Source organism: Acanthopagrus latus, chromosome 6 (genome assembly GCF_904848185.1).
Source record: "Acanthopagrus latus isolate v.2019 chromosome 6, fAcaLat1.1, whole genome shotgun sequence".
Taxonomy (NCBI): domain Eukaryota; kingdom Metazoa; phylum Chordata; class Actinopteri; order Spariformes; family Sparidae; genus Acanthopagrus; species Acanthopagrus latus.
This window is the reverse complement of record NC_051044.1, coordinates 11228677-11241583: the sequence shown is the minus strand read 5'-3', so window position 1 is coordinate 11241583 and position 12907 is coordinate 11228677. Positions and strand designations below refer to the sequence as shown.

At 41.4% G+C, this 12907-nt stretch overlaps 1 protein-coding gene across 2 annotated transcripts in view; it reads right to left on the bottom strand.

Annotated features, from left to right (window-relative positions):
• ppp1r16b (protein phosphatase 1, regulatory subunit 16B) overlaps positions 1–9215 on the bottom strand; it is a 100020-nt gene extending 90805 nt beyond the window's left edge. Inside the window, exon 1 of one of the 2 annotated variants that reach the window (XM_037100232.1) lies at positions 9006–9215. The gene's annotated coding sequence lies outside the window, so the exon portion shown is untranslated. Of the gene's footprint in view, positions 1–8355; positions 8731–9005 lie in introns of those variants that run through there. The other variant, XM_037100234.1, reaches the window with a different exon arrangement.
• Between the last annotated feature and the right edge of the window lie 3692 nt (positions 9216–12907).

Below are 12907 nucleotides of genomic sequence, written 5' to 3'. Positions count from 1 at the left end.
CTGGATTTTGTTCGTTTTAGAGAAGCAAAAGCAGAGAAAAGAGATGATGGCGCAGCTGATCTCTACTATCTGCGCTTCCTGCTGGGGAGTATGGTGATTTTCAGGGAGTGTAGGCTGGGCGAGCTCATGTGTCACCCAAGGTTCAGTTCACATAAAAAAGTAAGGTCAATCCCCCAAAAATAGCCTTCTGAAACTCACTGCATTCAGGTTCACACATTTCTGATCTGATCCCGAGTCTGAGGCAAGGACAGTAACACTTCATGAAACTGTGCACCTGAATGTGGTCAGAGATCAGTTCCTGTTAAACTGCGAGGCAGTCAGGATGCAGAGAGAATGCAATTCATACTTGCAGTGGAAAAACTCCTGTGCATATGTCACGATAACACTAATTATAGCACCGCTCGCTTCACTGAGCGAACACAGAATAATATACAAGCCAGTCTTTATGCCCCACAATATTATCTTCCAAGTAGGGTACTGAAGGCGGTCATTTTCCTCAAGGCTGCACAACATATCTTCTCTGCCTCAACTGCACGTGCAACACCACAAAAGGCCAGTTAACTCAAACATGTCCCATTAACGGCTTATTTGCTGTTTGATACAACATTTTGGAAGTCTCGCACAATTCTCAGTGGCATGCAGGCTCTGCATACACAGCAAAACACAAATCTCAAACACAGCAGTCTTTCTACCGTGATTATATCAAAATTGTGCTATTCGAGTTATATGGTGAAAATCCCTGCATGCTTTTTCATATCGAAATATACATATATTGGAAAACCTTAATATCTCAATGTAGTTTTTATCTAAATCATGCAGCCTTAATGTTCTACCAACCGCACCTGCTTTGGCTGAGCCGCTGCTTGACGTCATGTTTGAGTATGTTGGTTTCCTAAGTCACACCTGCCCCACTAACCCTGTTCACTATTATTAAGAAGGGGAAAGAAAAATGCAAAAACGCACCACAGATTGGAACGAAAGTAAAATTCCGACTAGCAGGACTGGCGGGAGGTAAAACAATGAAAACTCTAGTTCAGGCTCAAACAAAAGCGGTGCGAAGACAGCATAGTTTTATGTCACATTTCCATATTATCTCCAGTTCTTGACGCGCTGTGTGTTTTTGAAGTAAAGAGTGGAAACAACATAAAGGTAAACGAATAAACATCGGTTCTTAATCCAATATTAGTATCCAGAATGTTGCTGGTTTTAGTTATAGAATATGTTTAGAACAGTTAAATCTCAGGACAGAAAGTCACAGATAACCACGGGGTAAATAGTTTGACTTCCTCTGGGTGATGTAATTGCAGTACTTCTTGAATAGTGCTCATCAAAGCTTTATTTCATCATGTTATGACAGACTTTCTAAAGGCACTAAATTCATTTGAAACACGCCAACGTGATTTCTATGGAAAAAAGCAGCTGAGTAATAAATAACTTCCTCAGTGAAGGTGAACCACTGCAGTAAAAAAAAACTGATCTGCTTCTATGTCTGAGCGACTTGTTCCTTCTTTAACTTAATGCTGCAACTGTTGCTGATCAGTTCAGACACATGCGGGGGGGTCATCAGCAGCATCGCGTCTAGACTCTAATACACTTAAAACATTTGGTCTCCATCGAGGATCCCTGCAAGTAAGCCTATTTAAACAGATGCAGCTGTTTACACTTTGAAGGAATCCTGCACTTGAGAAATCAGAGCATCGCCTCTCACGAGTTTATAAAAACCTAAATGGGCAAAACATTAGTGGTTAACAGACCGAGGTATGTGTGTGTGAGCAGGAATGTCTGCGTGTCTGTGTGTGTGGAGAGGGTTTTTCACACAGCAACGCTGAAACGAAGGGCAACAGAAAAAAAAAATAAAAAATGACACTCGCAGACACATCTTCGCTCTCACTTGCACAAACACAAGGCCTGTATAAAAGGAACAAGACTGAGGGCAAAAGCACACACACACACACACACACACACACACACACACACACACACCCTTAACTGAAGCCTTGGCACGACCAGGCACAACCAAGCACCAGAGTGTGCAGACCAATGGGTGCAGAGTGCAGACAAGAGACGGAAGACAGAGCAAACCAGACATTAAAGGCCCCATCTCACACAGCAGAGGGAGAATTCATAAAAACAGCCTTCAAAAAGCACACACGCACACACACACATACACACACATACACACACACACACAGAGGGACTATTTCAAAACATGTTGGCCGAATTTTGCCTTTGAAGTTCAACAGCTGTGTTCGTCTAATCTAAGAGGCATTTTGTTCATCAGGAGAGCAGAATGAAAGCATGACTCCTCATGCACAGACAGCAGTTTTTTTTTGGGGGGGGGAATCTATTTACTGCAGACTGCACGAAGAATAGCCGGAAAACTATGCTTTACATGCACTGAAAGGAACCAAAATCAAAGAATCACACATACGAGTAACCATGCGCTGATTTCTGACTAAACCGGAGAGGCTCGCTGTGCTTTCCACAACAATGCGAGGAAAAAAGCCTTCACAATGGCCCCCCCCCCGGTCAAACGCCTTCCTGAGCACAGAGTGCAGGCCACAAACTCTGAGCTCACTTCCTGTTCACGACACTTCGCTGGCTCTGATTGGCATTTCTGCCTCTGAAGCTGTAGCCTGCATGAGATGGTCGGCTTTAACGCAGAAACATGCAGTGAGCTACAAATACAGCACACGTCACAGAAAAGGACATGACACACATGTAAGCCGACAGGGACGCTTGTTTTACTTTTTTGCTCTGCCTGAAACGACACAATGTGATTCACGTCAGCATTTATGAAAGGGAGCAACCGGTTGCTCCAAATGTATGGCTTTTTTTTCCATGTAGATGTTGCGTATTTAACATAATGCAACGGGTTTTTTAAGCTTGAAGGTGTGTGGTCACTCCAGAGAGTGGTACAGTAAAAATTCATGTGTGCATCTTCACACAGGAAGCGTGCTGATGTATTGACAACTCGCAACTCGTGCAGTGACTTGCATCGATTGCAGAGGCTGATAAAACTTGCTATGACAGTAAAATGCAAATTTCATATCATAATTTTAGTCACACTATACTGTGATGTTGAATATTTTCTCTGAAATCAATTGAGGAACTATTTTCTTGATTAAATAACAGTGCAGGATTGTAACTTGCAGCATTACCCTCTATGGCTGAACACAAACCCTTCAAGCGACGCATGGAAAAGAGAAAATATAGTATACATTATGGAGAGAACGATTGACAGGGCCGATATTCAGGTAGGACAATAAGCACCATGTGGTCTCAGTCCTGCCCACAATACTATGTGATTGGTTACATGTCACAAGCAATAGCCTATCAACACTGAACAATCTGAATCTGTGAAGTAACCAGTGACTAAATTTATCAAACACACATAGTGAGTTCGAAACACTCAAGTTCCTGACATGTATAGTTAAGTACACTGCTTGTACTTAAACTATTTTTTTCTGCAATTGTAAATTGGTTATTGTCGGTCTCCTCCTCATCGGTATTCGTACAAGAAACAAGAAATTGTGTGTTAGAATCCCCCATTGCTTGTGATTTTAATAAATGAATCTGTTCTGGCTAGTGTTCCTGTCATGGCAGCCTGGTGGCATGAGAGCTGTTTTACAGGACGTCTTGATGAGGGCTGAAGCTAACAATCATTTTCATCCTCAGTTACTCATTTGGCACATAAATGTAAGGGAATTAAATACAATACAAAGATATTCAGTTTATGCTCATATAAAACTGAGAACGGTAGAACATTTTCACAAATGATAAGTTGGAACTGGGTGGTTACATGTCAGGTGTTGGAGTTAACAATTGCTAAGCAGCACAAGGTTTTACACTCAAATCCATCAAAGCTGAACTCATTCATACAAATGTACTTTGCCTTTCTTCCAGCAAATCTGCAAATCACTTCTGTTACACTGAAACAAATACATTAATCAACATTTCTATACATAGAAACTAGTGTGACCAAGCCCTGAGAAATATGCAGACTGGTTTTAATTGATCATTGACCATTTACAAAATTAAGCGCCACACAAACAAAATGGACACACACACACGGTGCTAATCAATTTGGACACCAGGGCGCAAAAGCTCCCCTCTTTAGAACAATGATGTTTGTGGCTTCATCCTCTCAGCAAGGGGTCACGCAAGGGGTTCAGATATCCCAGCATCCATCAGCAGGGGATCCGCCATTATGTCCACTAATCACTTAAGTGTTTACACAGCCGATAAACACCACTTCAGGGACGATCTGAAGTAAAAATGTATACGCACACTGGATCTGCACTGGAACCCGACCGCCATACGTTACACTTCACGTCAGTAGAAACGGATGAATTTCTCCTGATGCTCAACAGGTGTGCATTTGTCCAAAACTTGATTACAAAAAGGGTCAAGAAATGGGGCAGCAGACCTTAAGTACCCTTGATGGCTGCCCTGAGATTTGCCCGTCTCAGTTTTAAGACCGCAGATTAGCAAGCAGCGCCCGGTTGCTATCTGTAATCAGAACGCTGATCTCGTATAATCGCTTTTTCGATAGCAAGCAAGCGCACTGGCTTCAGGCACGGCTCAGAGGAGACATCTTAAGCAGCGGGAGGTCAAGGAACAGACTTACAATTCAAACACTGAGAACACGACTTCCTGTGAAGTTTTTTTTTTTTTTAAAGGCAAAAACAACTTGTGCGCGTGTGTTGACTGGCTTTGATGTCAGTCGCAGACTCTACTCCAAGTCATATTTAAGGATAAAGTGCCTTTCCTTTCCGTGTGCCTCCTGGGCTGCTTCTGTTTCAATATTTTATGAGCCACAGCCAAATCACTGTGTCGGAATAATTAGCCATCAGTTAGGGTACACAACTGCGGAGAATATATTCTGGAGGCGGCTCATCAGTGAAGAGGGAGCACTGGAGGAGAGCGCCAGTCTTCCTCAGAGATCAGAAAACGGCTCACTCAGATACTCAGAGGAATCTAATTTTGCTATTACACTGTGCACTGTACGGCCAAATGATTTATTGTCCGAGGTGCCAGACAGACTTTTTGATTGTGACGTGGGGGAGTGCACCGCTAATGTGGCCATGAGTGTGTATGCATTAGGTCCAAACACATAATGGGCAAGAATGGAAAACATCAGGCGAGTAATAGCGAGATACCATTATTCCAGTGATTAGGCTGACAATAGGGCTGCAACTAACAATCATTTTCACATCAGAAAACACTGAAAATGTGAGTTTCTCTAAGTCCGAGCAATGATGACTCTAAACCTCCTTTTCTGAGTGGCTGAAAAACTGACCCGACTAATCGATTAGTTGACTGACTGTCACAGCTAGAGTTGACAAAATGTGAAAGCTGGCTACCTACACGCCAACATCATAATTAATGTCGCTTCAGGACCCTCATTGCAACTGATCAATCACATTTTTGTACTGTTACAGCCAGGGGTAGATTGATTATCTGCCCTGACCGACTATCGGGACGATATTCTGCAAGTATCGGTATCCGTGATTTTTATGTCAGAGATTGCAGAAAAAAATAAACAAATTCAAAATGTGTTACTCTGGCTCTGATGCAGCATCCTCACACATATTATGCCCCGCCCACACCGATATCTGACTGGCAACTCAACTAAAAGCCTATAAACACTGAATAATCTGTGTAAATTAGTTACTAAGTCTATCAAATAAATGTAGTGAGACGAAGCATACATTTTTTTTTTTAAATCGAAGTATTCAAGTAAAGTACCTGAAAAGTAAACTGAATTAAGACGTATTCCATTACTGGTTGTTCGAATTTTTGTCATAAGGAGTTTCATTTTACTGCAAATGAATATCAGCCACAAATGTCGGTTCTCAGCCTCCTTGATTTTTAACAATCCATATCAGCCCTGAAAATGCCATATCGGTCTAATTTAACCTAGAGCAAGTATAACTGTTCCCTGAACCAACCACCATGTAACAGAGAACCTGGTGTAACGATAAGAAAAGGAGCAGTACAGAAACATTTCGCAGACAGGACACAATCTCTGGCCTCAGGAGTGAGAATCCTATATTTCACCGCTTCAGCCACTGCAGCCTCCAGAGGCGAACTTAATCACTCTTTCATAAGTTGCGCTGATCCTGGAACAACATTAATATGACGTTCTGGAAACAACATGAACACGGGACTATCAGATAAACCTTCCTTCCACACATGATGACATAAACCTTCCGCTACACTCCTGCCTTCTGTGCACTCTGCTCAGCACCCCGTATCACAATACTGCTGATGGTGTGTTAGAGAGCCAGAGCGCCCCGAAGAGCAGCCACGAAGGGCAACATCCGCCGTTCAACGTTCGGCCAACCCTGTGTTGCATCTGTCTCTCTATGTTTCCTGTCATCTCTCTACCGTCTGCAACAAAAAGGCATAAAAAAAAAAAATCCCTTCATGTCCTCTTTGCAGTGTCAGAATATCACTTTGCGAGCGTCGAATGTCAAAGCTGGAACAAAGCTGTAAACAGTTACGACATGGTTCAGCATTGAGCCTCGTGCATAAACACAAGGTTTTACGCAATCAAACATTACAGTCTGGATGTTTGTGGAGCAGACCTGCGGGCCATTTTCAGGCGCTCACATCATCTTGTGTGCTTCTGTGTTTGTACTTGTGAGTGTGTGCAAGTACAGTACGTGTGTATGCAGGAAAACAGATTGTGGCGTCTCTCTCTAACAGCCCATTTCTAACCCGAGCTGACAGCCCGTGCAGATGCTGAGGGGAACGGCAGGAGGAAGGCGCTCAAAGATGTCTCCGAACATCAAACATTTAAAGGCCAACACAGCCGGGCAGGGATACCGATGGATATAACAAAGTGTACATTTGACACAAAGTGAGACGGACAAAGCTTTTTCACTCTTTATCAAGTGTGTGTGTGTGTGTGTGTTTGTGTGTGTGAACAGGCAGCAGAGGCAGCGAGAACGGTGAGAGCCTGTAAATGGTACAGTTCTGATGTCATCACAGCACTACGGCTCTCATAGATGTTTAATGTGACCTAGTCTGCGCTGGAGCTCTGATGTGATTGGGTGTCGTAGCAAAACAACAACCGTTTTGATAATTAAACAGCGAGACTGAGGGGCTGTAAATAAGGGTTAGCTGCAGTGTTCGCACTGGGTGAGAGATAAAAGTGCGATTAATATTCAGAGAAGAAAGAGGAACAGGACGGGGGGACAAAGGTCTTATTTTTTTTAAGCAAAACTGTCAAATATTTTCTGGTTCAAGCTTCTCCACATTTGACGACGTCGCTACTTTGCTCATTATAAACTGAGTATCTCTGGGTTTGGAGATGCTGGCCAGACAAAACAAGAATATCTGAATACGTTTCCCAGTGTTTTTTTTCACAATTTTCTGCATCTTGTAGACTGCATGATGGATAATCGGCAATGGCCTGTTAGTTGCGCCACTTCAAGCAAATTGCTGGTTTCAGCCTCTCAAATGTGAGAGGTGCGGTGTTTGATTTAATATCTTTGGGTTTTGAACAGCTGGTCGGACAAAAATAAGACATCTGGAATACGTTTCCCAGTATTTTTTCACAATCTTATGCTTTTTATAGATTTTATGACTGACAGTCAGCAGAGAAATTAACTTTTGGTTGCTGTCCTTTGAGCAAATTGCTGGTTTCAGCATCTAAAATGTGAGGATTTGCTGTTCTTGTATCACTGTAAATTGGATATCTTGGGTTTTAGACTATTGTTCGATTAGTTGATGGGCGTGCTGTTGATCAACGATTATAAAATGTGATTTAAATCATTCGTCAATCACATATGTCACACATATCTTGGTTTGAGTGTCTCATGGGTGACAATTTGCTGCCTTTCTCTGTTTGAAAATTGAGATTTGGACTTTTGGTGGAACACAACAAGCAAATGTTCCCAATGATCAACAGATTATTCGAGGATGGATAAAAACCTCTGCAGCTCTAACTCAATAGGTGAATCATAAGAATAGGTACACATTTTTTCTTTTGTACTTCCACAAAAGCTATCAAAGATATGATTCCTGGTATTTGCAGAGTTTTCTGCATTTTAGAGACTTTATGATTAATGATCAGCTGAGAAATTGTCTGTCAGTTGCAGTACACCTAACCAAAACTGTGACCCAAACAAAGTTACATAATGCACCTTTATCAACCAAACGTGTCAAATATTATGTTTCTTACCTTTCATGTGTAACAATATATTTGCATAAATATGATTTTTTTTGGGGGGGGCTTTTGGTGGGACAAAGTTGTCAAGGACAAATGTTCACTGCTTTCTAACATTCCATGAACCAGATGATCAACGCATTATTCCAGGATTAAACATAAACACTCCGACTCACCAGGTGGATCATGTATACATGTACAAACTATTTGCGTTTAACTAAACGCTGTCAAACTCGATGTCCACGGGGTGGGAAAAGACGAGTAACAGGACGACTGCACATGCTCCCCATTGAAAAGTTGAGATATCAGACGCACGTTCCGAGCCTGGCTGAGCCCTCCACACTTCTGTAAAGTGACCTGAAACCTCTCCTGCCTCGCCACACTGTTTTCAAACTGTGTCCGAGTGGCCGAAGTGTCTGCAGCAGAGCGGCTGGTAGCGGATGTAAGGAGGGAGAGAGGAAGAGAGGGAGCCATGTGTGCAACATTACAGCGGTGTAATGGCAACATCCCGGGGAGGATGTAGAAGCCGCTGCGCTGCTCTCACACCGTGTCGCTGCGTTTTACGGGCGCCGACAGCGGAAACGAGCTTTTTCTGAAAACACCAGTTTAATTACAGCTTCTTGGTGCGTTCAGTGACTCCAGAAAGGCGGCAAAGTGAGCGAGCTACAACTGAGGAGGAGGAAGAGTCGGACATGCCTCTTCTTCTCCTCCTGCCTGCCTTGCTTTTTTTTCCTCCACTGAGAGAAAAAAAGCCCCTTCTTCCCCCTCTCGTTTTAGTTTCAACCCCTTCCAAAAACTGGCAACATGTCTTAATGTCTCCACTCACCTCAGTCCGGGTCGAGATGTTCACATGGAGGCGAGGGAAAAGACGAGAGATATCCTGGAGGTTTAAACTTGTCCCGTTAGTGGAGACACAGCAGGGCTGGAAGAAAAAAAGCTTAGTGTGTGTGACTCTGAGTAAATGTGTGTGTGTTTGTGTGTGTGTGTGTGTGTGTGTCTGCAGAGTCCCTCTCTCTCTCTCTCTCTCTCTCTCTCTCTCTCTCTCTTCGCCAGCACCAAGTCACTCCTAGTGGGCGGGGCTGAGCGGGAGGAGGAGGAGACTGGAGCGCATAGTGTGCCGCAGGGGCGCGCAAAGTGTGGGGCCCCCCTCGAGACCGCCAGAGGGGCCCCAACACCACCACCATCACCCACCTCAAGCAAAAATATATTTTTTTTTTTTCATTGGATGAAAATGTATAACGTTTTCATTTCAAAAACCAGTGGAACATCTTTGGGAATGTGCTCAGTTCCTTTCTGTGGGAAACTGAAATGTTTCCAACTTTCTTTATTTTTTGCATTCTTTTAATATATCTGATTATTTTTAATTGAAAGGATGTATAAAAAAATGGTGGATTTGATTACAGAAATACAGATACAGCTCGCCTCAAGCAAAACAATAATAATAATTTCTTTTTCACTGGATGAAAATTACATTTTATTTTCACCTTAACTTTTTATTTAAAGAACCAGTCAAACATCTTGGACGATGTGCTCTGTTACTTTCTGCATTATTGCAAGTTTTTGTCTGAGTTATTTACATATTGTCATATGGTTGTTTATAAGACAAACCAGAAGTATGTGTAGAAGGGTGGATCTGAATAGAGATGACTAAAAAGCTAACAAGTGAAAATGTTGTACTTTTTTTTTTTTTTTTTTTTTACACGTGGTAGAGGTATGACTAACTAGTAACGATGACGCACCAACACTTAATATTCACATGATGGTTGTGGAGGGAAACATGCAGTCATTCACATCTCCCTTTGGGTTCAATTTTGCATTACATTTGGATGGAGCTCCAGATGAGAAGATCAGTACCACTCTCATCTCTTTCATTAGGTGTGGAGCGAGACCTAGCAGGCTGTTATTTTAAACAAGCATAAAGACTGGAGGCAGAGGCAAAAGCTAACCTAGCTAATTCAAAACTACACATGCCAGTGCATCTAAGTCTCACCACATAGCATAGTCTCTCATTTTATAATTAGTGTAGACACATAGCTGTTAGAGTAAGTCAGGCTAGCTGTTTCCCCCTGCTTCTATTCTTTAAGCTAAGCTAAGCTAAGCTAAGCTAAGCTAATCAGCTGAATGTCAAACTATTATGTTTTTGTGATTACATTTTAAAAGGATTTCATTTTCCATCTTTTATGGAAAGAAGACCAGAGCATAATTAAAACCAAAATTTCATTTCAAAACATTTGGAGCTACTGGCAAATTATAAATGTCAACATACTCTGCTGATGAAGCTCACTTTAATTTTATTACTTAATTTTACTACTTAAAAAGTTTAGGACACAGAGAGAATGATTTATTTATCTACAATAAATAGGTTTCCACGAGCCACTGTTAATCATTCAATAACTCTTGTTTACATAGTGTTCCAAAAAGTCATCCTGATAAAAAACAATATTTTACCACAAACTTTGTATTTGATTCATTATTTAGCAGCATTTTTTACTCGTCTTAGGCTCATGAGGTGGCAGAAATACACTGAGTCTGAAAATAAAATTATTGTTTTGCCTCTCCAGTGAGACAGAAGTAGAGCTTGGAAGAAAATATCTCACTGAATCTCTAAGATTTCTCCCCCACTCCTCCCCTGCGGGTTTACTCCTCTTTTTCTATGGTAGCTTTTGTTTTGTGTCTACTTGTGTCTTCTCGCCTTCATATTATCTTTTACTTCTTGTCTTCACTCCCATGCCTCCTGTCTATCTGTGGTCATACCTCGAGCAATCACATGAAATGAGTCTTTATCTTGATTTTATGGCACAGATCTGCCTCCCGGTACAAAAGAGTGGTGCTCTTCTCTTGAAAATTCATGTCATGCATAAAAAACGCCCTGGATTACTTCACTGTTCACTTGTGCCTTTTTATATTTGTTTGAAAAGTGAATTATTTACGCTGCACATGAGACATTTGAAATGAAATTATTAAGATATGATCCATATGTATGTTTTTTATTTGTTCTGTGCTCATGTGGGTAATTCACAGTGGCATACATTTCAGGCTGTGCTAAAAAGCCAAGTTTGCAATGAAAAAAATAATGCACAAAATAAGAATAAATCAACAGAATTTAAAACTAGTCTATATGTAAAATATTCCAAGAGGACACGGTGCTCCTAGAAATTACGTTTACATCTAATTTGCAACACCAAAAATTGTTTTGAAAGAAGAATAATGCCACCAGAGCAGTTTGCCAGACCAGATCATGATCCCTCCTGGATTCTTTCCACAACACCAAAGAAGAAAATCTTTAGGAGTCCCAGAGAGACTCTGAATCTCTAAAGCTGTCTGAGGTAGTACAGGCACGCCCCTCATATTTCTTCTCTCTTTTAAATTATTAATCATTCAATGATTCACTTTCTAGTATTGTACAATACAGAGAGACAGTCTCCCCTGTAGGTTCACCGTGAATCTACAGGACAATTTCTTAGCAATGTTGAGCATAAAAGGGGAACTAATATGTTTTTTTCCCCCCTTCCCTCCAGTGGTTTGGGTCTTATGCATGTAAAACATCTTGAAAGTTAAAGAGGCCGTTAGAAGCTGATCTCTCCCACAGAAAACACCGCTCCATAAACATCTCATCAGTAGTCTCTTCTTTAATTGCATGACTTAATGACATCACACATCACATCACTTATGCCTTGAGGCAAGTTTGGCATGTAGGATTTCATTTAGCACAGCTGCTCTGTTATTGTTTGCTATGCTGCCTCAGGCATGTGGGAGCAGACCAATCAGAGTAGACTGGTTGTTCAGGAGGTGGGCCTTAAAGATACAGGAGCTAAAACAAAGCAATGATGTGTTTTTTGAGCATTAAAGTACATTTATTTTAATAGTAACCCAAGAAATAATTATGAATGTGAATATGAGCATATGACTCCTTTAAGATGCTTCAAGGCACTTTTTAAACGGGCCTCGCTGGAAACTAACAATGACTGATGAACTTTTTATTGATGTGTTTGCGCCTTGAGATGTACAAAATATAATTTTAACCAAACTTTGCAAACAAGCAAGTATGCACATATTGACAAGGACACATGGATCACACAGGGAGATCAACATTTGGAGCATCAGACCAAAGTGTGATCTGAGAATGTGGGTCAGCGGTAATGCTTGATGGAGTAAGTATTTGTTCATACACTCCCCTTTCTTCTCTTAACCCTAATCTTCCCAGTCCCAAGGCAGCTGTAAATGGCAGGCAGGGCCTAAGACTTCACCCTTTACATATTTCATGGATTTGCACTTGGCCCACTTCTCTCCAGGAGCAGAAAAACGGGGTGGCTGTTTTGCTGGGAGTGGCACCGCTAAACAAAGTCAGCAAATAACACTTAAGAATGAGGATTAAGTTTTTGCAGTGTCCTTGAAGTTGGAGCCATTTGAGAGAGTAGCAGATGTGCGCACTCTTTAAAACATGTTTTATGTGTGCACTTGTAGGCATATAAAATGGTCAAACCATGGAAACAGAGTTGTATTGTCTGTAAGTATAAAAAATATATTTAATTAGAGAATAAAAACAGCTGGACAGGTTAAAAACAATAAGAGTAAGAGTCCAGCAATATGAGTCACAATAGCAACCATATTTTTTTTCTTATTTTAGACATTTTTGCTTCCTCAAGTAAAACACCAAGCAGTGTGACTGGCACACCATCACAGACACCACCATAAAGATAAAAAGTAAAAATGTAAAATGCCAGATTT